An 8,734-nucleotide genomic window follows, 5' to 3' on the forward strand; every position below is an offset into this window, starting at 1 on the left:
CAGTGGTGAGTGGTTTACCACTAACCAGCATCCGGCCATCTTTAACTTCAATGTGGGCTACGCACTTCACAATCAAAGCAGCTGGCTGCGCTTTTTAAAAGACACCAGAAGTCAGAAAAGGGTGTTAGATTCCCTAGAATTGTAGTTAAAGAAATTGCAAGCTACCATGTGGGTTCTGGGGACCAAACTCAAGTCCTTAGCAGAAGGAACAAGTGCTCCTAACTGCTAAGGCCACCTCCCCAGCCTTGATTTGTTGTGTGTGTGTGTGTGTGTGTGTGTGTGTGTGTGTGTGTGTGTGTGTGTGTGTGTGTGTGTGAGAGAGAGAGAGAGATAGTGTCTCCTGTAAGCATGTGGTCTAGCCTTGAACTCCTGTACCCATTAGGATTCATCCAGGGTCTGTTAGTGTCCCCTACAACTCAACAGGCCCAGAACTTACAGGAATAGGTAACTCTCAAGAGGTTTGCTTTTGCTGGGCTTAATATGCAGGTCCAGTATTCCAGGAGTAGAGGCAGGAGGATCAGTGACTCCACGGCTAGCCTAGGCTACACAGTAGGATATTACGCCATCTGAAAAGTGACATTCCCTGTGTTGCCGTCTGGATCTGAAATGACCCCTGAAGGCCCTGTAGGCAAGAAACTATTGCAAACTGATGGGCTTTGGGGAGGGAGGGGCTTGGGACTTGTTTTCTGGGATATAAGGGCTCTAGGCGACTAGTCAGTGGATGAGTTTATAATTTAGGGGGTGTGGCAGAGAAGAGAATAAGCATCATCGACACTTAAGCAGGTTACTGGGTGGGTGTGCCCAAGCAGAACCTGTGAAGATCCCATCCTTTTCCTGTTTCCCTTCCTTCCCTGCCGCGCCTTTTCTCCACCTTAAACCTCCAGGCAAGCCTTGAGCTAACGCAAACCCTCATTCCTTTAAACTATTTCTCAGGGAATATGGTCGTGATGATAAAAACATGACATACCCCGAAAAAGAGAAGTGTTTTGAGGGTTCCACTTTGTAAAAAAAAAAAAAAAAAGGCTTCTCTAAATGGAACCCTCACCTTTCAGAGAACTAAAAGTGAAACTTTGAGAGCTAAAGCCGCAGCCCTGTTGACAGAGTATTTGCCTAACATTCACAAAGCCCTGGGTTCAATCCCGGGCACCACTCTGGAAGGATAAACCAGACGTTGTAGCTCAAACCTGTAATCCCAGGACTTCTGTAGAGTCAGGAGAATCAAAAGTTCGAGGCCCAGCCTGAGCTGGCTCAGTGTATGAATGAATGCCTGCTGCAGAGCCTGACGACCTGAGTTCATTCCTAGGACCCGTGACAAAAACAACCAACCAAAAAAACCCAAAGAGAGCTGACTACTACAAATTGTCCTTTGGCCTCCCATGTATAGTGTGACACACATGTATTCCCACATGCACACATGTAACTTTAAAAAAAATTTCTAAGTTCAAGATGGTGTTCAGCTTTATAGCCGAGTTGGAGGCTACCTGAGATACATAAGGTCCAGTCTCAAAAACCCAAAACAAACAACAACAACAAAAACAAAACAAAACAAAAAAACCCTGAGAAGCTGTGGGTTGATAATTTGCTTGAATTTACATGTTGACTGTGACTGATGCCTCTTGTTTTTAGGACAAGTCTCACTATGTAGCCCAGGCTAGCCCCAAAATCAGGGTCTTTCTGCATCAGTCTCCCAAGTCCATCTCTTTCTTTGTGTGTGTGTGTTGGGAAGAAAGTCAAACCAGAGACTTTCCCACCTACGAGGTACACTACAAGTGAGCTAGCCCCCAGCCTCCCAACCTTAACAGTGTGTTACAAGATAAGGAAAACAGGTCTTGGGCTGGAGATGGCTCAGCAGTTAAGAGCATTGGCTGTTCTTCCAGAGGATCCCAGTTCAATTCCCAGTACCCACATGACAGCTCACACCCACCTGTAACTCCAGTTCCAGGGGATCCACCACCCTCACACAGACATGTATGCAGACAAAACACTAATGCACATAAAAAAGAAAGGAAAAAGTTCTTCCCTGAATCTTTTGACTTCTTAGCCCTCGGCAGTCTATAGTGACCTGAAGGTCACCTTCCTGGGATTGTCACTTTAATCACTACCTTTCCATTCCTGGACTCCACATCATAGATTGAACCAAAACTGTACCTGCTACACAAGTACACCTTCCTTCCCTGTCTTCATCCACTGTATAACTTGGGTAGTGGCTTTCCCCACAGCATGTCAGGTTTCTGCAGTGCATCAGGGTTTATCTAAGGCCAGCAGAGCATACCTTCAGCTCCAGCTCCAGTGCAAGCAGCTGCCAGGGACACAGGCATTCTAGTGAGAAGGAAGTAGCTGCGGCCATGCTTGACTTGCTAAAACCCTACACCTCACAAAGACAAATTGTGCCCTACTTCCAAATCTGTCTTCCACCTCCAAACCTGACCTCATCAAGTTCTTAGGCTCCATCTCAGACCACCCACGATGTTTATTTTAACCAGATGGATGCCCTGGGATTCGGCCAGATTCCTCACTTCCTAAGATAAGAAAGCCTTAGAGAATTCAGAAAGGGAACAAGTCAGTCTCACACCTTCTAAGCTAGGGCTTACCCCGCTCAGCCTCAGAGAAAACCAGACACACAGATGGGCTCCAGTGGGTCTTATCCTCTAAGCTGCTGATCACCTGAGCTACTCAGCAGGATCCCAGATCCTTCCAACTTTCATAAACTCGCCTGACTCCTATGAAAAAATTTTGATAAATTTAAGAATTAAAGTTGAGGGGCTGGAGAGATGGCTCAGTGGTTAAGAGCACTGACTGCTCTTCCAGAGGTCCTGAGTTCAATTCCCAGCAACCACATGGTGGCTCACACTCATCTGTAATGGGATCTGATGCCCTCTTCTGGTGTGTCTGAAGACAACTACAGTGTATGCACATACATAAAACAAACAAATCTTAAAAAAAAAAAAGTTGTACTTCACGCTCTATAACACAAATAGCGGTGTTTTTTGTTTTCCTCTCCTGTAAAAGCTACCTGCAGGAGTTTTGGGCTGGGTGTGCTGGGTGTGCTGGTGTAATTCTGTAATACTTGCACTGGGGATTTGCAGGCAGGAAACCCTGGGTTCAAGTCCTATTACTACATAAAACTAACCAGGTCTGATAGTGAATGCCTATAATCCTAGCACTTGGAATATCCAGGCAGGAGGATCTGAAATATAAGGTCATCCTTGACTACACAGCAAAGTAAAGGTCAGACTGGGCTACATAAGAACCTACTTCATTTAAAAACAAAACAACAAAATTAATCTGTATTCAAAGATAATGCAATCTGATTGGTAGGAAACCCTACAGAGGGCCTTCGAGGTGGCTAAGTGGGTAAAGGTGCTTGCTGCCAAGTCTGACCACTTGACTTTGATCCCACATGATGGAAGGAGAGAACTCCTATGAGCTGACTATATGCATGCTTTGACATACCCAAATTTAAACTCTCTTTAGTCCCAGCACTTGCGAGGCAGAGGCAGGCCAATCTCTCTGAGTTCAAGGCCAGCATGGTCTACAAGCTTTACAGAATACAGGCTGCACTCACATGCTGCTCACAATCACAACGCGCCTCTAGTTCTGAGGGAATCGTACAACCTCTTCAGGCTTCCATGGGCACCAAATACAAATGTACTACAGATACATACATGAAGGCAAAATATACACATCAAAACAAACAAACAAAAAACCCACAAAACGTTAGAAAAAATGAACATGAAAGTCGGAGGGGACTTTTGGGAAAAATAGGTTCAGAGGGAATGAGATGAGGGAGGGTAATAAGAGACTGAAAATAACCAAGATACGTTCTATACAGGTATGAAATCATTTTCAAAAAAAAACTACAGTTAAGCTGGGTGGTGGTGGTACATGTCTTTGGGAGGCAGAGGCAGGTGGATCTGAGTTCGAGGCCAGCCTGGCTACAAAATGAATTTCAGGACAGCCAGGGCTACACAGAGAAACCCTGTCTCAGGAAAACAAAACCAAACCAAACAAACAGACAAAACAAAACAAAATAAAAAAACAAAACAAAACCAACCTACAAAGTTCCAGTAGTGGCACTGGCATGAAAACAGACATATTGACCAATAAAGTAGACAGAAAACCCTAAAATAAATGAACCCTTACATGCATGAAGATGGTCAGATTAATTCTCAAGAAGGGCCCAAGGCCAATGCGGAAAAGACTTTGGGAGGGGACTAGGGTCTTGATAGTTGTTTCAACAGATGGTGGTAGAAAATCTACAAGCAAAAGAACAAAGTTGGAGCTTTCATGCACACACAGAAATGACCTCCGAGTAGATTAGGAAACTGTAGCTCAGTGTCAGAAGGCCTGCATAGCCAGGGCTAGGCCCTGGGTTTCACTAACATCGGAAAAGAGAATGTAAATGTCATCTGCAATTCCTGAAATGCGACGGCTGGGCATAGGGATGCCCTGGTAGTAGGCCAGCCTAAGAAACTCCGGGGGTCTGGGGAAGGGACAGAAGAAATCCTGATGAAACTAATGATTTGCCAAGACTTTATTGGATTTTACACCAAAGATGTGTAGCAGAAGGAAAGATGGAAAAGTCCGACTTCAGCAACTTTGAGGTCATTCATCTGTGCTCCCAGCCACCTGGGAAACTAGAGCAGGAGGATGGATCACTTGAGCCTAGAAGTTTAGGACTAAACTGGGCAATGCAGGGAGACACCCTTTTTCTGTTTCAAAACATAATGAACAAGCTGTTTGGCCTATACAGTAGCACAATCCCAGGAGGCAAGAGAAGAAGGATTGAGGCATCTCTAAGGTCAGCTCGGTCTGCATCTCAGAACTTTGTCTCAGACAAAATCAAAGAAAAACCTTTTACTAAATAAACAACATTGTCAACAGAATAAACCCACAAAATGGCTAAGAATGAAAATCATGGGGGTTGGGGATTTAGCTCAGTGGTAGAGCACTTGCCTAGGAAGCGCAAGGCCCTGGGTTCGGTCCCCAGCACCAAAGAAAAGAACCAAAAAAAAAAAAAAAAAAAAAAAAAAGAATGAAAATCATGGGTGTTGGAGAGAAGACTTCACAGTTAAGAGCACTGTCTGAGGCTGGAGAGACCGCTCAGTGGTTAACAGCACTGACTGCTCTTCCAGAGGTCCTAAGTTCAATTCCTAGCTACCACATGGTAAACCACCTGTGGCTAACAAACATCTGGAATGGAATCTGATCTGATGCCCTCTTCTGGAGGGTCTGAAAGAGTGAACTCACATACATTAAATAAATAAATAAAACTTAAAAAAAAAAAAACAAAAAACAAAAAACACAACACTGTCTGCTCTTCCAGAGGTCATGAGTTCAATACCCAGCAACCACATGGTGGCTCACAACCATCTGTAATGAGATCTGATGCCCTCTTCTGGTGTGTCAGCGACAGGATGCTCATATATATTAAATAAATCTTTTTTAAAAAAGGAAAGAAAAAAAGAAAAAAAGCACATGTGAGTATTAATATTCACAATGAAAAACTAGACTACAAATAAACTAAGACACAGGCAAAGCTCTTGAACAGACTTTTCTCCACAGACACAAACAAGAGGTCAGCGTGCGCATGGAAAAACACTCAGCATTCCTGAGTTAGGAAGATGTCCATCAAAACCACAGGGAACAGTTCTGCTGCTGCAGTTCTGGGATCCCTTCACTAGGGAGGCCGACAGAGGAGGCAGCTTGGCTACATAAAGAGTGCAAGGCTAATCGGGGATACATTAGGAGGGTGGTCCTGTCTCAGGAAAGGTCCTGGAACCAGCCAGGCATGCAGTACCACACCTTCAATCCTAAGAATAGGGACTAGGAGGCAGGCAGATCTCTGTGTACTCGAGACCAGCCTAGTCTACGCATAGGGTTCCAGGCCAGCTGGAACTATACAGTGAGATCCTGTCTCAGATTTTAGAAAAGAGGGGTGGGGCAGGGGTGGAAAGTCTGGGAAACCTTGTTAGTAGACACCTGAAGACCCAACTACTAGTGACTGTTGATATATAAAAGAGAGGTTCTGGCTTTTTGTTGTGTTTTGTGTTTGGGTTTTTTGTTGTTATTTTGTTTTTGAAACAGGTTCTCGGGGTTGGGGATTTAGTTCAGTGGTAGAGCGCTTGCCTAGCAAGCACAAGGCCCTGGGTTCGGTCCCCAGCTCAAAAAAAAAGAAAGAAAGAAAAAAGAAAAAGAAAAAGAAACAGGTTCTCTTTTCTTTATACAGTCCTGGCTGTCTTGAACATATAGACTAGGCTGGCCTCAAACTCACAGAGATCCACCTGCCTCTGTCTCTCAGGTACTGGGATTAAAAGCTGTGCCACCTGAAAAAGAACTCAATGTCACTCTGCGACTCAGGCTGGTCCTCCTGACTCCATCTTCCAAATGCTGGGTACTGCAAATAGGATCAGGCAGTCCTGAGTGTGCCACATGGGCACAGTCGGAAATACACACATAAATAAAGAAAATAAACTTGGGGGATTTGAAACACTATGTAGTCCTGGCTGTCTTGGAACTCACTGTCTAAGATCAGGCTGGCCTTAAACTCGCAGTGATGCACCTGCTTCTTCAGTCTGAGTGCTGGAAATAAAGGTGTGGACCACCACACTCGGCAAAACAAACCTTTAAAAGCACACACAGGCTGGCATGGTGATGCATGCTTTTAATCTCAGTACCCTGAGGAAGAAGACACAGCTGAAACTGTGAGTTTCAGACTAGCCTGTCTATATAGCGAATTCCAGGCCAGCCAGGGGCTATGTAGCGAGATCCTATTTAAAACACACACACAGGGGCTGGAGAGATGGCTCAGCGGTTAAGAGCACCCGACTGCTCTTCCAGAGGTCCTGAGTTCAATTCCCAGCAACCACATGGTGGCTCGCAACCATCTGTAATGAGATCGGATGCCCTCTTCTGGTGATTGAAGACAGCTACGGTGTACTTATATATAATAAATAAATAAATCTTTAAAACACACACACACACACACACACACACACACACACACACACAGATGTCACAGTGCTTACAAATTTTGGCTTAAGAATTCCAATTCCGGGTTGGGGATTTAGCTCAGTGGTAGAGCGCTTACCTAGCAAGCGCAAGGCCCTGGGTTCGGTCCCCAGCTCCGAAAAAAAAAAAAAAAAAGAAAGAAAGAAAAAAAAAAAGAATTCCAATTCCAAGCCCTGAATGACTGCTCACAATTGTCTGAAACCCAGTTCTTGGAGATATGTCGCCCTCTCCTGGGCAGTAGGCACACAAAGTGGTGCACAGACACACAAGGCAGGCAAACCCCCCATACCGTGGAATGAAATAATTCTTTTTAGAAAGAAAAGAACATGGACTTAGAGGCAAATAGACCCAGGCAGTAACTCAGTGAATCTAGACAAATTACTTTGCCTCTATAAACTCAATGCATAAAAATGATGTTCCAGGGGTTGGGGATTTAGCTCAGTGGCGAGCGCAAGGCCCTGGGTTCGGTCCCCAGCTCCGAAAAAAAGAAAAAAGAAAAAAAAATGATGTTCCAGGCTGGGGAGGTGGTTCAGAGATTAAGAACACTCTCTGTTCTTCCTGAGGTCTGGGGGTCAATTCCCAGCAACCCACATGTGGCTCACAACCATCTATAATGTGATTTGGTGCTCTCTTCTGGCACGCAGACATACATGCAGGCAGAGCACTGTATACATACTATATAAATCTTTCTTTTTAAAAGTGATGTCCCTTGATCTATTGGCTTAGCATTGCACATTCTGTGCAGCGCAAACTAGAGCATGTGATTAGTTTTGCTCATTTGTTCGTTTAAGACAGCATCCCTCGCTCTGTATGCTAGACCATCCTTGCTATGTAACCCAAGTCAGCTGTGGCGCAGGATCTTGGAATGCAGCCAGGTCGGCCTAAAATTCCTCTCTGGGCTGGGATTGCAGACAGGCCATAGCATGCACTAGAATGTGTCTTCGTACAAGTTCGCAGGGGGTGCAGCTCCTTCTGTCCGTCCAAAACAGATTCTGAGACGTGCTACCAACACACAGTAGATATCCTGACACCTACTACTTTTCCACTTCCCCTAGCGGAGTTCTCCACTGGTTCCAACTTGCCTTATCCTTAGAAAAGAATGTTTCTCTTGAGATCTCAGGCTCACATTTGTCAGAAGAAAATGCTGAGCAAGATGAGACGTTAGCTTTCTCAGAATTTTTTTCCTATTGAGACAGGTTGACGTGACCCGGGACTCACCATCCTCCAGCAGGTAGATAGGCTTGCACCATCGCCGGGCGAGGGAACTTTATTATTTTTTTCCATAGTCAGGGCGGTGGATGAATTTACTTCGTGAATAAAGTCGTGAATAACGTGTAGGTTTAGGAGGAAAGCACAGAAGGTAACTCCAGCGGGGCAGCCCAGAGCTTCCGGGGACCAAGGACACGGCTCGGGAGGCGGAGCAGGATGCAAGGCCACTTCTACTGGTCGCTCCAGGGTACGAGCCGCTGCTCCCTGGGCAACGAACCGTCAAATCTCGGCTTTCCTTAGAGGGGCTGTGCCTCACTCAGTCTCCACAGCGCCTCCTCGCGTACAGGCCGCCTCCAGGCCGCACTTGTCCCTTCTCGCTCACCTTACCTAGCGCCTGACGGAAACTTACGTCACTTCCGCCCACGGGAGGACGCTCGCGCTGAGGTGTCGCCGAGCTTTGGAGCCGACGGCTGCATGGCCGCCGATTGGCTGCGTGCGCACGTCGTGAGGGTTC

The sequence above is a fragment of the Rattus rattus genome, chromosome 5, assembly GCF_011064425.1.
Source record: "Rattus rattus isolate New Zealand chromosome 5, Rrattus_CSIRO_v1, whole genome shotgun sequence".
In the NCBI taxonomy this organism is placed as follows: Eukaryota; Metazoa; Chordata; class Mammalia; order Rodentia; family Muridae; genus Rattus; species Rattus rattus.